The sequence below is a fragment of the Anastrepha ludens genome, chromosome 2 (assembly GCF_028408465.1).
Source record: "Anastrepha ludens isolate Willacy chromosome 2, idAnaLude1.1, whole genome shotgun sequence".
NCBI lineage: Eukaryota > Metazoa > Arthropoda > Insecta > Diptera > Tephritidae > Anastrepha > Anastrepha ludens.
The window spans coordinates 34,558,495-34,582,455 of record NC_071498.1 but is presented as its reverse complement, the minus strand read 5'-3'; the positions used below and the strand labels follow the sequence as shown (position 1 = coordinate 34,582,455).

Here is a 23,961-nt window from a genome sequence, read left to right as displayed (position 1 = left end):
CAAAAGAAAGAATATTGCGAGGCCAATCAAATCTATAGCTCTTAAATTTTTTGACTTTTCAATTTGGTCGGGTTCACGATATTATCACTTTTGTGTGAACTCATTAGATCCTCCAACGCGAACACGCACACACACACGAACGCGCAATATTTGCATCGGAAAAAGAAAAGAGCTATTTTAGGGGTTTTCCGGAAATTATTCGAATTTTTCTCACCGTAAAATCCATCCTTGGACTTCAAGGAACATTTAAAAAAAAATTGTTAAGATTGGTCCATGCGTTGTTGAGTTATGCGCCTACCAACACATTTTGCCATTCATTTTTATATTAAATAATATCATGACGTCTATTTTTAGACATAATCTCTTTCAAATGTCGACCACAACTGCGCCGTAATTCGGCCATGCGTAAAAACCAATTTTGAATGACTCGCTGGAGAGCTTTGGGCGGTATCTCGTGAATAAATTGAGTAATGTTGGCTTCCAATACCTCAATCGAAACTGATTTACTCGTATCCAGAAACATTTAGATTTTACATGCCTCCACAAAAGTCTAAAGGTGTGACATCACACAATTTGGTGGCCAATCCACTGGACCGAGACGAAAGATAAGCTGCTCACTGAAACGAAGACGCAATAAATCCATTGTTTCACGAGCTGTATGGGAAGTATCGCCATCTTGTTGGAACCAAGTGTTGTGGAGATCACAGGTTTCAATTTCTAGCATCAAAAAGTCGTTTATCATGGCGCGATAGCGTTCGCTATTCACTGTTACATTGACGCCAACCTCGTCTTTGAAGAAATAGGGGCCGATGATTGCTCCAGCCCATAGGCCGCAACGAACGATTAATTTCAAATCGTGTAATGGATTTAATGATTGTTCTTTAATTGCTGCGGGTTGCTTTTCAGCCCAAATATGGCAATTGTGCTTATTGACGTAGCCATTAAGCCAAAAATGAGCCTCATCACTGAACACCATAAGTTGGCGCTCGATGAATCCTTTTCACAGAGCGTCGATTTTCGTAATAAAATTGTACGAATTGTAAACGTTTTTGAGGCGTAAGTCTTTCCATGATGAAAAGTTAATGAATACGGGAAGAAGTATGTCTTTGGTTTGAGAGTAGTCACGCGAGATCTCTCAAAAACCGTATTGGAAAAAGTACCTTCAATCTGATCACCCTTTATATATATATATAAATGCATAATTTCCTATAGTCTCGCAATACAGCAAAAGACCACAACAATCTTCGTCCATTCGACTCTAGCAGAAGAAATCTTTCTCAGCTCGTTCCTGCTTTTTTTGCTTCTCTTTAAATCTGTTTCTAAACTCCTCCTCTAGGTGAGCGAGGCTCTACCTCTTTGTCGGTTTTAATATGGATTCGAATCAATAGCATTGCGTGTGAAGTCACTTGATTCTCTTCTAAGAACGTGTCCGTCCAACAGCTTTTCCTTTTCAGTACTTCCGTTTGTATTGGACTTTGGTTGGTGCTAATCCACAGGTTGCTGTTTCGTATGGTTTTGAGCCAGAAAACACGAAGCATTGCCCATAGGCAGCGATTTAGACGAGCAGCTATACAGTAGAACTGACTTGACATTCGAATTGAGAATTTTTATCTTGGTGTTTCGTGTGATTATCCAAAAGTCTCTCAGGTTTCTTAATTATTGCAATATATTTCAAACTGAGAACTTCACATTGGAATTCACTTCTCTCGACACTTGCACAAACATATTCATCGATAGAGAAGCTGCTATTAAAGCAATAATGGCTGTAATGACTAGTTCGGTAGGCGTGAAACACTGTAGATCCAAAATGGACGGGCTATGAGAGCATAGGCAGGTTACAATTTGCGAAATTAATGGAAATGAGAGAGTTGACGAGCTTGCTAAGGCACGCATCCGCATTCATAGGATGAGTACGTCGCACATATATAACTCACTCCCAGTTTTGAAGACGGAACTAGACGAGGAACTAACTCTGGAAGCACAGCCTATGTGAGAAGTCTCGACCTCCCACAGGACTGCTAAAATAATGCAACGAACTTGCAACACGAAAACAACCAACTGTATTTTATCACTCCCAAAGGAAGCAATGTAAAATATTGTTTGGAGTATTGACGGGACGTTGTCTCACTCCATATCTGCGCGTGTAACTTATGAGAAAAAGAAAATGGGACGTTAGAACAGCTACTTTGCCACTGTCCTGCTCTAAGCAGCACTCGTTACAACTGCCTGAGATCGGTAAACTTTTCATCTCTAAAGGATATTGCTGGCAAAAATTTAAACTATTTATTAAAATTCGCCAAAACATGTATCACGAACTATGTTTAACACGACGTTATTGGACGAGTGTTTTTGGAAACTGGTATTACTACGGACTTTTGTGGTCTATATCGTCAATCTTGAATCTTGGTTTTACCGATGTTTATCTTCACACCTACTTTCGCCGCTGTGTGACGCTGAAGGTGTGCCTCATTAAGCAGGAGCCATCGACATAGTCCAGAGCTTCGAGCCATCCGTTTAGTCTCCATGTTATTCCATATGTCTCGCGTGTCCAGGGCGATGCTTATTTAAATGTCCGCCATGGCTGTGTGACGCTGAAGGTGTGCCTCATTAAGCAGGAGCCATCGACATAGTCCAGAGCTTCGAGCCATCCGTTTAGTCTCCATGTTATTCCATATGTCTCGCGTGTCCAGGGCGATGCTTATTTAAATGTCCACCATGGCCACCAGGACTACAGGTAAAATCCGCCGAGCAGCCGTTTCATGAATGCCTACTTGTTGAGAACGTCCAGATATCGATGTTGAAGGTTTTTCGGCAACACTTTGCGCTACAGCAGTCATATTCTCAACGGAATGTTCAGTTTTTGGTCCGTCAGTACTTTTTCTATCTCATACAGAATCATTTTCTTGAAATTTTTCACCAACCTTTGAATTGTCGACTTGTTCGGATGTTTGTTTCTACCAAAATAATCACGAATTTTGCGATATGTTCTTCTCAAAGATCGACCATTTTCATAATAAGTTTCAATAATTTTAAGGAATCGTGGAAAATTGCACATTTATTTATGGACAAATATTAAAAGAGACATACAAAATCCGGTACCGTCTAGAAATTATGTACTATCATCATCTAGGTATTGTTGTTGTTGAATTACGTGAGCATTTCTATTGAAATAATTCCAATTAATCTAGGCGTCACTTTAGAAATACCCTTTATATATTTATATATGATCCTTTCAACTGCAATAAATTAAAGTTTTTTAAACGTACATGACGCTTACACCTCACTCGACGATTGTTCTAATTAGTTCTTCATATGAGTTATACACTCCGTGTCTTAAAACATACATTTGTATGTGTATGTAAATATGTTCACATATACATTTTTTGAAGCGAGTGCTAAATCATCTGGTTATATTTAGAAATTAATTCCCAACCATAATTCAAAGCTATAATTTAGCTAATTGTACGCACCTGTTTGACTTGAATTAAAAATATAAAAAAAGTTTGCATACGTGCAAAAAAATGTGTGAACTCTTTTTTAAAAATTCAGAATTCTTTCAGATTCTAAAGCTTTTCAGAACGTACACAGTGGTGTGATAGTAGTGCCTGCTTTAACCAAATTTATCAAAGCTTGCAGGTCTTGCAGAACTTTAAGTTTTTATGGACTTAAATTTTTTTGTTATTAGTACATCATTGAAACGATGAGTTTTAAGAAATAAATGTAGCGATGTATCTAAAAAAAATTAGAAATATTAAATATTCGAACGATATTGTGTCAAATAATTCAATAGAGCCCAACTTCACAAAATAATTTCAACAGAATTTTCTATTAGGTATGAAAATCACAACAAATGACGCAGTCGGCATTAAGTTTTTAATATATCATGAGAGATATTTTTTAAAGTGATCGGATCTTAAAGATAAATAGCTGAAATTATATCAAAAATCAGTGCTGTGCAAAATTTTTGCAGTATTGCTTTAAAACTTAAGGGAATTATTTAAATTTTAAGGTAAAAATGTAAGCAAATTTGTAAGTCTACATACAGCAGCATATTTTCTTATATCCCAGAAGATATACACTAATTGAAAAAACTGCTGATGTAGCTTTGTTTCAGAATTTATCCTTATTCACAAAAATTAAACTATTTCACTTGCTTTATAAGAAGATAATCAAACAAAACAACAAAAAAGCGGTATGACAAAAGTCTGTTTTGGTGCACTCAAGCAACGCAAGCATTGATAAATCGTCGTTGCTTTTATTATGTGCACGTGACTGTTTATTTTGTGGTTTGTCGCTGGTCTTTCAAGTGGATGAAATTATTGTATGAGCCCGAACAAAAATAACTGGTGATTAAAGAAAATTGATGTTTATCCACAGAAAAGAAAATAAATATTTCGTAATGGTACAAATGATGGTTAAAATCTACGAAGAGACTAATTCATATGAAAATAAAACCGAACTGGCCGCCCAAAGAAGCTGTCCAGAAGAGATGTGAGCTCCATTTTAAGAGAAGTCGACAAAAACCCGAATTTTAGTGCTCCGAAATTGGTCCAACATATCGTCGAAACATCCGGAAGAAGTGTTGATCCAAGAACTATTAAAAGATGTCTTAGTAATGGTGGATATTTCAGCAGGACACCATGTAAATGCCACTGATTTCAGAAAATATAATCGAATTTTGTATATATCCTGTAGAGTACCCTACTTTTCAAGTGAAGGTCCCGCACAAGCTGTCATACGACGCGCGAATTTTGAATTTTCGCAGGTTACGTAGTATATTCGAATTTCGATTTTTTTGTGGCGACAAGTTGGTACTCATGTCTCTCACTCATGCCGACGAGTTTGGCCATTTAGAATGTTCAGTTAATTGTTGACAGCTGATTTGCTTGCAAGTGTTTCGGCTCGTCTTCGATTTTTATCTATTCAAAAAGATGGATCAAAGAATCTGTATCAAATTTTGTGAGGCAAACGAAATTAAGTTCCGAATGTTGACTGTGTCATACGGAGAAGCTACTTTGAACCAAAGCAACGTTTATCGGTGGTACAAAATGCTCTCAGAAGGTCGAGAAGATGTGAATGATGAAAAGCGTGCGGGACGCCCGACCACTTCAACAACAGACGAAAAAATTGATGAAGTGAAGAAAATGGTATTGGCCAATCGTCGAATCAGCGTTAAAAAGTTGCTGAGACATATGGATTGGCTCGTGCCATTAGATTTTTTTCAATGATTTGGGCATGAGACGGGTCGCCGCAAAATTCGTACCAAAACTGCTTAATTTCGACCAAAAGCAGCATCTCATGAACATTGCTAATGAGATGTTGGACTCTGTCCGCGACGATCCAAATTTGCTAATTTGCTCCAGAAGGTCACAACTGGTGACGAATCATGGTTCATGGTTATGATGTGAAAACTAAAGTTCAATCATCTTAATGGAAGCTACCGCACGAACCAAGACCGAAAAAAGCGCGCCAAGTTCGGTCGAATGTAAAAGTTTTGCTTACCGTTTTTTTCGATTTCAGGGGCGTTGTGTATCATAAGTTCTTGCCACCGGGTAAAACGGTCAATAAGGAATATTACCTGCAGATTATGCACAATTTGCGCGAAGCAATCCGCCAGAAACGCCCGGATTTGTGGAAGAATAAAAATTGGCTCTTGCATCACGATAACGCCCCTGCTCACACATCGTTACTTGTGCGCGACTTTTATGGCCAACAACAACACACTAATGATGCCACAGCCACCGTATTCTCCAGATCTGACCCCCTGTGACTTTTTCTTGTTCCCGAAACTGAAGTGGCCCACGAAAGGACGACGCTACGCTACGATTGACGAGATAAAGACGGCCTCGAAGGAGGAGCTGAACAAGATAAAAAAAAAATGATTTTTGGATTGCTTCGAAGACTGGAAAAAACGTTGGCACAAGTGCATAATATCTCATGGAGATTACTTTGAAGGGGACAAAATAGATGTTAATGAAGAAATAAATAATTTTTTAAAAATATTTTTGTCTTGTTTGGTCACATATTAGTAAAAAAAAGCAAATTTTTTCAAAATAGACACCGATGTGTTGCCAACATTCTAATTCGTTCTTTATTGCCCAATTCATAGCACTGCAAAAGTTTCTTCGCAACACCTACGCATAATATTGTTTTTCCATTAGCCGCCTTGACCGCATTACATAAGCCAATTAGCCCAAAAAAGTGTAACCTAAAAGTGTTTTCGAAATGGCAGTAAACTTTTTGAAAATGATCAACAAAAATATTTAAAGCCGTGGCACTTTTTAACTTTTAATTGAATTCAGTTCTTGCTGCGGAGGTCATACGCGTAAATACATGAGTACATACACACATACATTCGTATAGCTGTTGACGCCATATTGTGTGACTAGCACTGACCAACACCACGACAATTTTAGTAAAATTTTCGCTTTCGCTAGTAAAGTGCTGGTGGATGTTATGTCACATTAGGCTACGATTTGAAAGGTCAAAAAGTCAAAATATTATATGTGTGTGCGTGTGGTCGCGTCAAAATATTTGCGCGGCTAGTAAGCGCCATTTAGTAAGCATAGCTTTACCGCCATAATAAATACCACGACCACCCATTTTCGCAGCCTCCATCAACGAGATTTTCAATATTACTGCAATTAGCCTCGTCGTCATTGTCTCCCCCCTTCCCCCCTCGTTAATAACTGCATACATAATTACGTTTACATTATGCGGCAAAAGCGTAATGCGGTGCTTATTGCGAACATTTTACGCCTGACATTACCAATTAATTTAATCGCACGGCATCACTTTTGCACTGAGCCGCGGTTGTTTGTCGCTTGCCACATTTCGCTTTCAGTCGACCTCATGCAGCGCGGGAACGCTTGCTGGTTTATGCCTACTGGTTGAGTATTGCTTTTGTCATTGCGACAAGCGACTTTCCCACGTCGCCGAAATGCAAGTAATCCGGTGGCGCAAAAGCAGACAGCAGTGCGACAGGCTGGGTGTGCGGTAGGGGTGGATGAACTGAGTGACGATAAATCTGCCGTTGCCATAGCTGCTTAATATTGGGGTGTGAATGTTTGAAGAATGGTTGACTTGGATGGATGGATGGCTTGGCGTGCGTCTGCGATTGTTTGCTAAATTTCTCCGCCGTGCAGTAAACCGGACTGTTTAAAGACTAGTCTTTTTTGAGAGCTACTGATCTACGTTTACTGCATAAAAATGCTACCATTAGTTGTGTCCATTTCTTTATCCGTTTCTCTATTCATTTTGCTATAGGTTAGGTGCTGCCTGGCCTTGTATAAAAAGTTTTATAAGCTCACTTGAAAATATATGCCGTTAAAAAATAGGCCACCAGGACTTATAAACAAGTTTTAAGGATTTATTTGTTTCTCCTTTAATTTTCATAAATTTAAAACCGTATAAATTCAAGTTAAAAAAAAAATTCACCAAAATGTCACACTTTTTAATCAGAATATCTAGAAAAATTTGGATATGCAGTTTTATAGCTCAAAAATCGGTTTGTGCAAATTAAAAAAAAATTACAAAATTGTCAAAGAATATCTAGAAAAAGTTCGGCTATGCAGTTTTATAGCTCAAAAATCGGTTTGTGCAAATTAAAAAAAATTAAAAAAATTGTCATCAAAATTTCATACTTTAATTATTTCATAATTTAAAGTTCGGGTATGCAGTTTTATATAAAATATATTGGAGGTTTAATTAGTTTTAAAGGTTTTTTTCGAAGATTTTGGGCTTTATTGTGAAAAAACGGTACAAAATATTTTATTCGAAGTATTGGCCATCGCTAGCTACAACTTTCGCCCATCTTTCGGGCAATTTCCGGATGCCGTTTCTCTAAAATTCTGGCCGCTGCTTGGCTATCCATGACTCAACCCATATTTTGGTAGCCTCGTACGAGGAGAACCGCTGGTCAGCCAAATCGAGACTCATATGCCGGAACAAATGATAATCGGAGGGAGCTATGTCTGGACTATACGGCGGGTGGGGTAACACTTCCCAACCAAGCGTTCCAAGGTATTTTTTGACAGGTTGAGCAACATGCGGCCGAGCGTTGTCATGTTGCAAAATAACCTTGTCGTGCCTTCTTACCGTTTCCGGCCGTTTTTCTTTCAATGCCCGGCTTAAACGCATCAATTGCAGTCGGTAACGATCCCCCGTGATTGTTTCGCCCGGTTGGAGCAGCTCGAAATATACGACGCCGACCTGATCCCACCAAATGCAGAGCATGACTTTCTTGTCGTGAATATTCTGCTTGGCCGTCGACGTTGATGCGTGGCCGGGCAAACCCCATGATTTTTTGCGTTTTGGGTTATCGTAGTGGATCCATTTTTCGTCGCCAGTCACCACCCGATGCAAAAAACCCTTCCTATTTTGTCGCTCGATCAGCAATTCGCACGTAAAAAGTCGCCGTTCGACGTCGCGCAGCTTCAACTCGTACGGGACCCAATGCCCTTGCTTTTGGATCATTCCCATCGCTTTTAGACGCTTGCAAACGGTTGATTTATCAACGCCCAATGATTCAGCAAGCTCTTCTTGGGTTTGGCACGAGTCCTCGTTTACCAATTCCCCCAATTCCGCGTCCTCGAACTTTTTGGGCTGGCCAAGACGCTCCTTGTCTTCGGTGTGAAAATCACCACTTTTCAATCGTCGAAACCAGTACTCACATGTTGAAATCGACGGAGTATGGTCTGGGTAGGCCTCCTGCAGCAATTCACGGGCTTGGGCTGTATTTTTTTTCAAATTGAAGCAGAAAAGCAAAGCTTCCCGCAAATTGCGTTTCGACGGCACGAAATTTGACATACTCGGAGCACGAAAACACTGCGTTGTTTATACTTCAGCCAAATGACAGATACTGATAAACAAAGCCTAGGGATGAGGCTTTGTCATGAATATATATTCAGTATTGCCAACGCGATAAAGTGATAAATAGCGCCATCTGTGTGTCACCTTTAAAACTAATTCAACCTCCAATATAAAAAAAATTTAGAAAATATTAATCAAAATTTCCCAATTTAATTACAATAGAATATCTAGAAAAAGTTTGGGTATGCAGTTTTATAGCTCAACGAATTCTGGTATAATAAAGTGCAAGTTTTAATAAATTGAAAAATCTCGTTGTTTAAAAAAAAATATATATCATATAAAAAAATATTTATGTAATTATATAAAATTATATGTCGAGTATTCGTTGGATTTATGCCGTAAATTTATTGAATTTTTTTTTCAAATTTGCACAAAACACGAAACTTTTATTTATTGAGTTTTTAAAGGAGAATAAACTATATTTACATAAAAAGTTATTAAAATTAGATACGAAACAAATAAATTATTAAAATTTGTTATTTAACACAGTCCACATACATACGTACATTCATACATATACATATATAATTAGGCAACTATTTATACTCATCACACTTTTCCATTTTTTATGGTAGTGCTATTTTCCATAGTTAAATGTTTAAGATTTCACTTGCGCGCAGCGCCTACTTGCCTTGCCTATCGCTGACGACAGTGGCTTATAAATACTGCACTTACGCATTTAACGTCACTTATGAATGTGCCACCCAAAGTGAGCGACGTCAGTCAGTTGTCATTCTTGCACAGTAAGAGCTGCACATTTTGTATTTTGCAAAAATTGTGTTTTGTATGCCTCCAGCGGTGCACAGTATAGCGATTTTCTTGCAGATTTAAATTTGACCAAATGCCTTTAAATCCATAGTTTTTCAATGAATTTTATTATTAATTTTATTTACTTATTTATTTATTTTTTGTTTTTATTTTTAATGGCTTCTATTATCAGCAAATGTAGCTTCATTTAAAAATCTGTATACTCTTGATTGACGAGCTTAACAAAGCGCACCAGTCTTTTCTTTGTCGTGCTAACCGGTCTTTCTCCAACCAATTTCTTCTCCACCTGATCTTTCCAACGCAGAGGAGGCCTTCCTTTATTTCAAATAAATCAGAGCATATTTCTTAAGGTGATGAATTTTCTTTTGGCGCAGCATTTACACCACAACACCGAACGTCATTAATCTTATTTAATACATTTCTAGCCAGGCACCAGCATTCCTCTACTGGGAAAAACTCTACATACTATAATAACACTGTGGAACAAATTCAGGTTAGCAAAAATTAGGCCCATTTTGAGAGTGGCCGGTGAAAATAGAGGCGAAATTAGAAGACCCGTATCGCGCCGTTTTTTTATGTTAGTTCGAATTTTTTTTTAATCGGCCTTCGAAGTTCGAAATCGGAGCCGATTTTCGGTATATTGTTTCATAAGTACCACAAAAATTTTCGAAATCAATTTTTTCAAAAATTGTAATTGTTGCACAGGTTTCTAGCAATAATTTGGCTTTTACAGATTGAAAAAATATCAATTAGTCGACGAGTTATAGCCAAAAAACCATATAAACAATTTTGCTCCGATTTCGAACTTCGAAGGCCGATTAAAAAAAAATTCGAACTAACATAAAAAAACGGTGCGATACGGTCTTCTAATTTCGCCTCTATTTTCACCCGCCACTCTCAGAATGGACCTAATTTTTGCTAACCTGAATTTGTTGCACAGTGTAATCTAAAGTTTTATCGTTTAAATGGCTAAAGTATAAGTTTCAAATCTCGTTAGAAATTCATTCATCCACAAATCCTTCTTCATGCGTCTGATGGAGATGCGTTACGGGAACATTATTCTTATTCACCAGACTGGTACCTCCCTCCGACTTTTAGCTGTTAAGAAACTTCAAAAGATTTTTACGTATACAGTATTTTTCGTGAAATGCCGAGGGGATAGCTGACATAAAAATACATTCAGAAGGCCTTACGAAAAATCACTTCAGAGGCTGGCTTAGTGAATTGAGAAACCGTTTTCATTTAGTATCGACGTGTCACAATGGAAAAAATCATGAATCGTGCAGTGATTGAATTTTATTTTTGGAAAGTTTAAAAGCAACGGAAATTTATGAACGACGGTAGAAAGTGTATAACGACTTTCCACCATCAATTACAACAGTAGAAGGATGGGTTGCTGAACTTAAACGTGGTCATGTACAAGTCTTGAAGACGATTCACTTCAAAGACGTCCAAAACCAAAAGCAACATAAGAAATCGTGGATAAAATATACAGGACATCGTATGGGAAAATCGTCGAGTGACTGAAAGAGATTTAGTAGAAGTCCTAGGCATCTCATTGGAGAGTGTAAGCAATGAAAAAGACTTGGGTCTATCTGTATGACCCTAAATCAAAACAAGAGGTTAAAGAGTGGTGTGAACCTGGTTCTTCGACTCCGAAATAAGTTTGTGTCCAGAAATTGGCCAAGAACGTTTTATCATCAGTTTTTTTGGGACGCGAAAGGAATTTTGTTTGTGGATTACTTGCAAGCTGGTAAAACAATAAATTCTGAATATTATTGTAACCTTTTAGACCAGCTGAAGGAAAAAAATTCGTGAAAAAAGACCCAGTTTGCAAAAGAAAACAAATATTTTTCATCAGGACAATGCATCGGGTCACAAGGGCTTTTTGACAATGGCTAAAATCCATTTAATTAAAGTTAGAATTATTAGAGCACCCACCGTATTCACCAGATTTGGCCCCTAATGACTTCCATCTGTGCTAGAGCTAAAAAATGAATGCACGGAAGCCGTTTTTCAGCAAATGATGAGGTCCTAACAGCTGTGGAAGAGTATTTTGCAGCCCTTCCAGATTCTCACTTCAGGTATGGAATTCATAAATTGGAATCTCGTTGGAACAAGTGTATAGATGTTCAGGAATACAAAATTGAATAATGTAGTGAATTTCAAACCATAAAGTTGTGTTTTTCTTATCGAGCCGCAAAACTTGTTGAACAACCTTTAGTTCATTAACCAAGGATTTTAAGATTCCACAGATTGAATGCTTACCAGTTTTATGAGAAATCTACTAAATGCCTCCATCTGACTGAACTACTAAATTACCGTAAGAGCAAGGTTCAGATTCCACGGCGCACGTTACAACATTTTGTATAAGATTTGCTGAAAGATTTGTGTAATATGAAATGATGGGAACTGAATTCATGAAATCAATTAAATGCTTAAGGTTCAAATATTTCAAAAATCTGATAAGAATTATAGGCGTCTATGTAAAAACATGTAAAAATCGTTTTGAAATTAGAAAGATAATATTTTGAATTACAACAGTAAACCTCTTTAGCTCTGAATAAGTACTCTTAAATAGTTTTACAATCTTTCTTCACTGTTCATTGCCGCCAATACGGTGTGCAGTTCCTTGCAACAGTGTGCGCGTGTGCCACACGTTGCCAAACCGCACAGCCTACAGAGTGAGCGTTTAAAATTTTACACATGACATGCTCGGTATGAGAATGGGTATTTTTTTTTGTGTGGGTTAAGCCCGGAGAATGTGCACCGGAGGCCGCTAAGTGGAGGCTGAGCTTCAGCCGACGCCTCGGTTCAAAGGCTCAGTTACAATTGGTAATGTGAGACCAATAAACAAAAACAAAAAAACATAAACTAAAATAACGGCCGGTATAAAAAGAGGAAGCGCATCTCTGCCACCCGAGTGCTGCTTCCCCATCCATAAAATACGATAGATCGCTGAGGCGGCTGCTGCACCGAGGCCAACTTCAATAACGACTCGGCACTGCGCTTCTGCACTACTTATTCACTTATGTATGAGTATCTTCATTGCCACTTGTGCACCTGAAGTGTGTGGCATGCAACAGCAGGGCAAAAGTGGCTCATCGAAATGCGACATTGCCAAGAAAATGTTGTTGATATTTTATAATGACTGCTGTGTTTCTCTTGTTGTTGCCATTGTTTAACATTATCATCAACGTGCGTGTCACATCTCTTTTTTCGTATTTTGTAACATTGTTTTCGCAGGTGGGTAACTGTGTGCGGTTTGTTGTGCTGTTCTGACTAAAGGGGATAATGTTACGCCTGGAAATGCCACTCGATTGTGCAGCTATTGCTTTACAAACCAATTTATGCTCACCAACTGTAGTAAGTAGCTTTTGAAGCATTATCGCGGCTGACTTTGCGCTTACCTTGACTGCCTGCAGCCGCATCACCACTTGACAATGCGCGCGTATAACAATAGCGGTGGTAAGGAACCTTCATATTCGGTATGGATTTTTGCTCTTTGGCTCATTGCGACACAAAAGTCACAAGGACTCTGCGAAGTGAGTGGTATCGGTGACCTTTATAAAAGTGCCATCACTGTGCGTGTGAATACCTACTTACATTTGGTATGTTGCATTATATGTTTGTATGTATGTTGCACTATATGTTTACGTATGCATGACAAGCACCCAATTAGCACATGCCACGAAAATTTAATGCACTTGTGATTAATTTCAGTATAAAATACCTCCATTTGAGGTGTAATGTACCCATCATCCGCTGTGGATTTGTTTTGTTGCTGTTCTTAATTCTCGTTTACTTGGATTTGTGCCATTCCTTGGGCTTAATAAGTACCTCACCTACACTGACTTGCCTTCCATTGTGGTTATGTATATACATACAAACATTTATGACCTAAACAGCTGTAAGTATCTGCTAAGTATTCATTTTCCTATTTGGCTCATTAAATGATTGCGGCCACCGCAGCAGTGCGAGTTTGTGCGTGAGAACCAATCGGTTTCGTGTCCACGGTGGGCACGAAGCATCTAATTATAGAAAAGGCTTTGCATGGCAATGATACCACGCAGGTGCTATTAAGAAACTTCTCCTAAAACCCATACACCCACCTTTCCATACACTGCAGGTTTCTCCTTTGGTCAAGTCACACACCACAACTGGAGCAGAAACTCGGCCAAGTCCCGAACAAAGGATGCACGCGCCAGTTACACATGTATACAATAGTGTGCCCCCCAAAAAAAAAAAGTTTGATTAAATTTTAAGACTTCCGCTAAAATATTATTCCAATTATTTTCGCGTAAAATTCAAAACTTTATTTAAGTTATTTCGGTTTGCCCGATTTTGGCCAAACATACACCGTTTTATTGTATAATTTGTTGCCATTTTAAAGGTAGATGCATAATGCCTCTCTCATAGAAAGCCCGGTCCGTATTGGCGAAAATCTGAAGTAATCGTTTTTCGCAATCTTCCCTTGATACAGATTCCTTATCGCTCAGCAATTTTGCAATGAGAGAAAAAGGTGGTAATTGACTGGTGCCAGGTTCGGCCTATATGGTGGATGCATTAAAACTTCCCAACCAAGCTCCCGGAGTTTTTGGCGCGTCACTACATACGTGTGTGGCCTTGTATTGTCCTGATAGAACACAACAGCTCTTCTGTTGGCCAATTCTGGCCATTTCTGGTCAATCAATCGCAAGCTTCCAACCATCCAGTTGATGACAGTAGAGATCTGAAATTGGTTTTGCCATACGGAAGTAACTTTTGATAAATGATTTCTTTTAAGTCCCCGAAATACATATTAGAACCTATTGACCACCGTTTGAGCTGCTTCATTACGCTTTGACCACGATCGTTTTCGCACAATATTGTCGTATGCGACACAATTCTCATCACCAGTCAGCAGCCATTTAAGAAATGGATGGAAATTCGATCCATCATGTTCTTTAGTGTTAATTGGTGAGGCACCTAAACAAAGGGCTTTTTTTTGAATCCAGCTAGTGGTTTCAAACTGTTTTATGGACCTTCTTTCGCTCCTGGGCGATGCTACGACTACTAACATTCCGGTCAACTTCGATTATTCCTGTGCTTTCATCGGCATTTTCGACGTTATCGACATTTTTTTAACACCAAAATGCCTGAACGGAATCGACGAAACCACAAATGCCAATTAGCTGCTAAAGTATCGACACCATAAGCACTATTCACAATTTCAGTGGCCTGGCTTTCATTTTGGCGTTTAACAAAGAAAAACTGTACAATGTACCGAATTTTCCCTTTGTTGACTTTCTTTGTTAACACCCTGTAACGTTCTTTGCCCTGTAACTCACAACTGAATTTAATGAACGTAAAACAGAAAATAAATTTGCTTAGTCTGAAATGTCACCCTGACAACGAACATAAACCTCTTTCATCAGTACTTTACGAGATATCGATCTCTACAGCCATCTAACGAGAAAATAATGGATTTCTTTTTCTCCAAGCGATATTCAATACTTACCTATATAAGTGACGCTTACACTTTTTTAGGGTTTTGGTCGAGCTAGTTAAGGAATGATTTCTTTCACAAATAATAAATAAAAATAGTTAAGTAAATTCTTAGTATACGAGTAGTCATGCAAGGCTGAACATATCCAAACATATTTTAAGAATGACAAAAGAAATACCCTAAATTTAAATTCAAAAAAAATATTTTTTATATTAATCGCAATTCAAGCAAGTCCTTAACTATCTTCCAAGTCTTTAACTATCTCCTCCTCCTATTTGTGGCGTGCGTCTTGATGTTGTTCTACAAATGGAAATTGTACAAATAAAATTAATGCTAGTTAAATTTCGGATAAATTTTTTATTTGTTTGATTGCTGTGAGGATTTTTCTACAATTGTTCTTTTTTTGGAAAAATCGTTGGTTTTTTTCAATTGAAATACTTCTATTAATTGCATTTCTGGTTCATCGTTCATCGACTCTGATAAAGCTTAAAATATAATAGATTCTGAAAAAAAGAAAAACTAGTTTATACATTTTTTTATTTATTTTGATATTTTATAAAAGTTCATTACCGTAAGAAACCACATAGAAATTTTTAAGTTCCCTGAAGCTGTTCTCTGTAGTTATACTCCTTTATTATATCGTTGCTAAAATTTAAAAAAGTTTGCTTATATAATTTCGACACAGACCCCTTATTGCAGAAATATGTTGAAAGTAAACTGAATATTTTACACGTCGTATACTTTTATCGAAGGTAATACTCACAATCATAGTACGTGTTACCGGCACCATCTTTTCATTCGTCTTAATCATCGTACAGATCCGTAAGTAAAAACAGTCTCAGCTGGTAGTCAAAAAATTCCCACAGCTGAGATCATCTGATTCCAAACACTCTTTTATGCAAGATGGCTGCCTAAAAAATGATTAAATTTCATAGAAAATCGTATCGAAATGTCTTAAAATTGACGTAAAAATTCAGATATTTCTCAAAAAGATGCATTATTATAGCTAAGAAAACTATTATAAATATTTTTTATTGTAAATTTTCCAAGTCAACGATATTATTTTGAATTCATGTTTTGTGTTTTTAATGTTACCATACAATTCTAATTTGGCACAGCCGCCAAAAAGACCAAGTACTCACACCATCACACACCTAAGTGCCTGTCAGTCTCACACCTAGGTGTCTATCAAAAAAATAGGAAGAAGAAGAGGGTTTTTATTTGTAATTTTGTACAATGATCTTAATTAAGTCTTCTGTAGAGCCCAGAGGCAAACAAGATTTGCCGACCGATTTTTGTATAATTATTTTTTGCTCTACCATCGCCGACATTACCGAAATATTATTTCAAGTTTTGGTATTAATTAGTTTCTCCTCTAATCATCGCGATGCATTGCTGCCATAGACGAGTCTTAAACTTTTTTATCTCGAAAAGAAAATCAACGAAATTGCAGACAAATTGATCATTTTACGACTGGTATTATTCTAGTTAATAGCGAACTAGTAAGATTTCTTCTATTAAACACCTGAACTGAACATTCTGAACTAGTGTATTTCCATATTAGTTTGGCTTTGCCCTGCTGGGAATGCATTTGTAAATTTCAATGCGTCATAAGGATGCTAAAGTCTCACTGACAGCTGGCAGCCGGCATAATTTGGAAAAGAGAATTATAAATAATGCCAAGCGTATTGTGTGTGGCTCACTTGAAACAGCGTAATTATGCGTTAAATCGCCCATTCATTCATTTTATTGAAGCAATTTAATCGCTGTTTTCGTTATGTGCATAAATCAAGGGCATTCTTTTGTTAAGTATTTTGGATAATCTGCGTCGTAGACACTTACATAAATATAAACGAAATGGAAAGTATTGTTCAAAATTCTTGTTCTATATATGTATGTATGTGCCACATATGCTTTTATATAAAAGTATATGTATGTATCATAGATGTAAATGTATATAATTTTAAGCCTTAAGTACCATTTATATGCAAATTGAATATTAAAATTCCACTGAGAGGGGCAAATTTGCCAGCTTCAGACACGGTGGGTTTAATTCTGATCTAAAGTGTACGAAATATAAAAATTTTATGTAATATGCATACCTACATTCTGTCAAAAAAGTACCGGGAATTGTGCAATAAAACGCAAAATAATTTTTTAATATCAACATTTATTTTGTCGCCTTTAAAAGAGGCTCCATTCGAAGCAATGCACATATGCCAACGATTAGTCCAGTCATCAAAGCAGCTTTTAAACGCGTTGGAAGATATCTTTTGTTCAGCTCCTTCAGCGAATTCTCCTTCATGGCCTCTATCGACTCAAAGCGGCGGAAATTTAAGTTTTGGGAAAAGGAGAAAGTCACAAGGGGCAAAATCCGATGAATATGGTGGTTGTTCGATGATATTTGTCGAGTTTTTGGTCAAAAAAGTGTTCATAATATAAATCTTGTGAGGCGCTGCGTAATCATGGTGCAAGATCCATGAGTTTACTTTCCACAAATTGTGCCGTTTCCTACCCAAATTCTCTCTCAAATTGCGCATAACTTCCAAATAATATTCTTTATTTACAGTAGAACCATTTGGAACGAATTTCGAGTGCACAACAACATGATAATCAAAGAAAACGAGTAGCATGACTTTCAATTTTAACCGATTTTGACGTGGTTTTTTAGGTTTCGGCTCATGTGGATAGCGCCATTCAGCCGCCTGTTAACTGGTTTGCATACCAAACTCATATATTTACCAACGTCTCATCATCTGTTATGATGCGCTGATGCGCTGGATAAACGTTGGGTTGCTCAAGCATGTCTTCAGCCACCTTCTTGCTTTGAATTTTTTTAAAGAAATTCAACTCTCTTGGAACGAGTCGAGCAGCCACGCGTCTCGTACCAAATTGAAGGTGTAAAATGTTGGGGATTGATTCGTGAGACATGCAAACGCCACGAGCTACCTCCCTCAAACTTAAACGAAGGTTTTCCAACACCATTTCCTTGACTTTGTCGACGTTTTCATGCGTTGAAGGCGTTGATGGGCGACCAAATCGGGGCAAATCTTCCACAATTTCTCGGCCCTCTGCAAAAGCCTTATACCACTCGTATACCCATGTTTTTGATAAAGCGCACTGGCCACATTTTCAACGATTCGGCACACGAAATCTCGTTAAAACACAACATTTAAGATGAATTCTTTGTTCGATATTTTTATCCATAGTGAAAATCGCAGAGCACAGGTTGATTGATATATATACTTGAAATTAAATGCCAAAAAACAAGCTAATTGACAGGCCACACACGACGCGACGCTATATGTAGAGGACAGCCGAACCAACATTTCAGCAACAAAATATTTAGACATATGCGTAACGCGCGCTTTTTAAATGAACAATTTCCGATTTGTTTTTTGACAGAATGTATCTACAGGTTGGTTGAAATGTAAGAAAGTAAAAATAAAAGAATGTCAAATTAAAAAAAAAACTGGTTATTTATTCAATACTAGGAGGTGCCCGCTTGCGTGTACAATTAAGTACTTAATGCTTTTAAAACATATAAAACTTCATTTTTGAAAGGGAAAGGCAAACCGTTTTAGTTTTAATTGACTTTTTTCTATTTTAATGTATATACAAATAGGCTTTATATTATAAGAAAATCCCAATATTATTTGAATAAAGAATTAGTGGCAACGCCTAAAAAATTTTTTTAAGGAAAATCTTAACAATCATAATTTGCGTGATGCTCTCATCTTAAAATCAAAGAATATATTATTTAACATTTACTTCTAAGAGTTAGGTGGCAACGCCATACATAAACAATTTTGATTAAAGCTTTGTTAATTCCTTTTTATACATGTAAACTATACGTTTTTTTACAATTCATACATATAATTTGGTGATAATTTTCTTAATTAAAAAAAAAAAGGTGGCAACGCCTCACAAAAATTTTTTTAATTAAAATGTTCTCAATTGTAATTTACATGCTACCCGCATTCTAATAATTATTTAATTTGTACTTTTATTTACCATTTACTTCTTGGGAGATATGTGGCAACGCCATACATAACAAATTTTGATTAAAGCTTTGTTAATTCGCTTCAGTGCATTTTTTGACACCAATCTCTAATTAAATTTGGTATTAGTGCAATTTTTTTTCAAAGTTTGTAGTAGCAAAAAAACAATCAAAACCTTATATATCCCAAATAACTGTGTTAAAGATCCGCAGCACATTTGCATTACCCTATAAATACATATAAGTATTTATACATTTGTATGTATGTACATATATATGTATGTATGTACATATATATGTAGGTACTATTGTAAGCTTAGGAAAATATGTTAATGACGAAAGTAAAAATTGCATGACAGTAAATGTTGATAGAATAGTAATGGAATTAAACAAGCACAGCTGTTTCTGAGGTCAAACAGTCAGGTCAAAGTGTAACACACGCTCTAGCAATAAAATTTACATCAGAGACATACATACACAGACATAGACAGCTTGTCAGTTTGACTGACTTTTGTGTGCATAAATATTGTTAAATTATTTTTTTTATAAGTTCTCTGTTTTTTTGAATATAGGGCAAAGGAAAATTTTTTTTTCTTTCTTATTTTTCGTTTTTTTTAGTTTTCGTTTAGAGCAGTAAAGTTATGTTAAGGCAGGAAAGTGCTGTGGTAGCAAAAATGCAGCAGTGAAAGGTTTACAAAATGGTACTGAGTTGCCGGAATAATAAATTGTGTTTAGCTCATTAAAAATGCCACGTGTACGAGCATAAAAAGTGAATGAGTATGGTTGCAATGGCCCGAATATTTCTACGTAAGCCAATTGATTGAAAAAGGGTGACCAACTATGTAGGAAATTAGCATACTTTGTCGGAATCAAACGTTACTCTTAGCCCGAAAAAATTGTATCTTAAAATAGTTTTGCGGTTATTTCGTAAGTGCAAGGTATCGTCTAATATGAATTCAACCTCAAAGTATATTAATAACGGTAGTTACAATAGTACATTATCGTGACAACAGGATAAAAAAAATTTGGTGTCGTCTGTTAAAAACCTGTAAACCAGAGTCTTATGAAGGAAGTTCGGCCGAAGGACTATTTCTCGTGCATAACCTCTGCAAAGCGAGTTTAAATTTTGCTGATTTAAAGTTCCAGAAAGATGCAACACATTTTGATTTCTAGATTGATACGTTTGAAGTGAGTGTCATAAGGTTTTTTTAGTTAGAAAAGGTTTTTGCCTTATCGAAGGTCTAAATTTTTCTAATTTCTTTTCTAAGATTTTCTTTGGCCCTATGGAGAGAAAACCCTCAAAGGCAATCAATTTCGTTAGAAACGAAAATTTTAGTTTAAGATCACTTAGCAAAAGGAGAGGGATCTACGGCGATTAGAAAATACGAGGTGTGTTCAAAAAGTATCGCGAATTTTGTGTTTTTTTCAAAAATTATTTATTTATTTATTCATTAATAACTATTTTGTCCCCTTCTAAGTAATCCCCATGAGATATTATGCACTTGTGCCAACGTTTTTTTTTCAATCTTCGAAGCTCTTCAAAAAATCATTTTTTTTATCTAGTTCAACTCCTCCTTCTATGCCGTCTTTATCTCGTCAATCGTAGCGTAGCGTCGTCCTTTCATGGGCCTCTTCAGTTTCGGGAACAAGAAAAAGTCACAGGGGGTCAGATCTGGAGAATACGGTGGCTGTGGCATCATTAGTGTGTTGTTTTTGGCCATAAGAGTCGCGCACAAGCAACAAGGTGTGAGCAGGGGCGTTTCGTGATCCAAGAGCCAATTTTTGTTCTTCCACAAATCCGGGCGTTTCTGGCGGATTGCTTCGCGCAAATTGCGCATAACCTGCAGGTAATATTCCTTATTGACCGTTTTGCCCTGTGGCAAGAACGCATGATGCACAATGCCTCCGTAATCGAAGAGAACGGTAAACAAAACTTTTACATTCGACCGAACTTGGTGCGCTTTTTTCGGTCTTCGTTCGTGCGGCAGCTTCCATTGAGATGAGTGAGCTTTGGTTTCCACGTCATAACCATAAACCCACGATTCGTCACCAGTTATGACCCTCTGGAGCAAATTTGGGTCGCTCATAACAAATCAATGCCTAAAATCACGTGCTCTAAAAGGCAAAGATTTCAAACAACTGCCAGTGCATTGTATGGCTAACCCGAAAGCCTGGGTGACAACAGTCGAGCCACCACAAAAAAAATTGCGTTTGGAGAAGTCAAAAATCAAGTCGATGCTTATTTGTTTTTACGATTCCAAGGGAATTGTCCACAAGGAGTTCGTGCCAATGGGCCAAACTGTCAATGCATTTTTCTATCTTGGCATTTTGAAGCGTTTGTTGCATCGCATTCGTCGAATTTGTTCTGAATACCCCAAAGGGGTAAGCCATCTCATCGATCTACTCTTGTGACTAATTTTTTGAGTAGAATTGCATTTTAACCATCAATCACTCACCGTATTCACCTGATATGGCTCCCTGTGACTTTTACCTATTCAGAAAATCGCATTTGGTTATGAAAGGAAAACGTTTTGCGTCCATAGTGGCCATCCAAAAGGCCTGTACCGACATCCTAAAGGACATTCCGGTCAACGACCTGAAAGACTCTTTTGAAAAGCTTTTAGATTACTCAAGACAGTGTATCGAGGCTAGAGGGGATTATTTTGAATAAATAAACACGAAGTTATCAGAACAAAGCGCCTGTCGTTTCTATTTTAGCTCAGTCTTGTTTATTTTGAATTTCACCTTGTAATTCAGAAAGTACTGCGGTGAAAAGTTTCTTCCGAAAGTACTTTCAGTTCGTAGAGTGACTAGTGTTGCTCTGATACGACGAGTAACTACGAAAAAATACTTGATACTTTGTTAAAGCATTGAGTCACTTTTTATACTCGAGTCTTCAGATGGGCATCGGCACGCGATTCAAGTGTCTCCTTGTGTAATGTTTGCAGGCCAGAGCTAGAAAAAAAAAAAAACGATTAGGACAAGTAGAATTCCACAAACCCATTGCTATAGCCATAACTTGGGCTCATACGTTGAGAGCTATTTACTTCAAGGATCTCAAAAGAAGACTTTGAGAAGTTTTTGAGATATATAGCGGCTCCAATTGCGGTACTAAAGGATAACGCACCAAAAGAATAGGAACGTCTTAAAGGCGCATTTTCAACTTTGTATATAATACTCAAAGTAAAGATGTTTCTCTGTGTGAATTTTAGAATGAGACCCATATCCCCAAGTATCGACTACTTCTCTCCAATGCTTTTTACGAGTACAGGTATAAATTACATGGTATGTAGGTAGGTAGGTAGGTAAAAGTGGCATGCGGTCTCTAAACCAATTCACTTTAGACCGTTGCCGACCTATTGTGATACTACAGACGCAGTTTATCTGCTACTACTCGTTAAGCAATTTTGTTTTAAGTGCAAACCCATTTATCTGGCTGACACTTATGCAATTATATATCCCTAAAATCATCAGTATCATTTAAGTATTCATTTAAAGTCAAAGTATCTGAAACTAGTGTATGTTACGCGGAATATTAACAGAAAAGATGTCTGACAGACTTTTCCACCTCCTCACTCTTGTAGCTTCTACAATAGTCAAAATGCGGTACCTTGAATCTTTAAGCATGTCGACCTAGGAGACAGTAGCCTGTGATCAAAGCAACTAACATAGAGACGTTTTTCCTTGACCGATTAAGTAGCGCCTCTGAACGCCTTGCGTTCCATTCTGGCCAAACTCTTTTTGTAGCGTGACATGCCAGACTATCTGCCTATCTCGTATTGGCTAAAGCGACAATGCTACTTGCACCACGCCATGTGTAGGCTGAGTGGGGGTATATCAACAATTTCTATACCAAGATGGAGGCGAGTGGTAGTGCCCTCTCTCCCTAATGCTTTACAATTCCGTGGTATATCATTATGCCCTGGCACTCATATCAATTGGATTCCACCATTTTGTTAAGAGACGGCCGGCATTTGCGAGCAATGATGGAATTTGTGAAAGCCTCACCAAGAGATTTAATCGGCGCTTGGCTATTGGAGTAAGTATATGTATACTGCTCAGAAGGTAGTCAAATTTTTGCCTAACTAGACAGCTAGATCATTAATGTCTAGAACTTCAGCCTGAAATACGCTAGGATTAGAAAGACGAACCGAAACGCTTACTTTTGGCTGCTTACAGTAGGCACCAAAGCCAACTTCATCGTCTAGCTTAGAGTCATTAGTAAAGAAGCGTAAAAGTTTTTACGACCAGGTATATTGCCAACCCACTCACATCCAGCTTCAATTCTAGCACTAAATAACTTATTAACCTAATAAGATTGCATGGTGGTATCGGAACAACAATAAGTGTGACTGCTCCTGCAATTAATTTCCATAATTCTCAAGTCCTGACAAGCTTGCTGAATTCACTTCCTTTGCTGCACTGAAATGTTGAATTATTAAAATGCAGACAGTGAAGGTCAAAGGGTATTCACTGGTGAAGAAAAGACAAGGAGAATACATACATATTTACATATTATTTAGTCATAGATAAAAAAATACCACTAAGTAGATTTCAAAAAAAGAAAAAATCAACTTCCACTTCTCGCAAGTTACAATAAACTAGTGGTGGTACGTGGCGCAGAGCATATCAGAAGTCTAAGTTCTAATCACTTCTTTTTAGTCTGTAATTGAAAACTATTACTTTGCTAAATCACCATTAAGCTTTCACTAAAACCCTTAAATGCTTACTGGTCTTCACTATTTACGGGTATTTGCATAAATACTCCACAAAGCATGATTACCAACATATCTACATACATACACACACATAGGCACATCTAACAGTCTGCCAG

At 37.3% G+C, this 23,961-nt stretch overlaps 1 protein-coding gene across 2 annotated transcripts in view; it reads left to right on the top strand.

Moving 5' to 3' along the window:
• The window catches only part of LOC128868298 (extracellular sulfatase SULF-1 homolog), a 283,028-nt gene that overhangs the window by 10,371 nt on the left and 248,696 nt on the right, over nt 1-23,961 (top strand). The window lies entirely within an intron of this gene.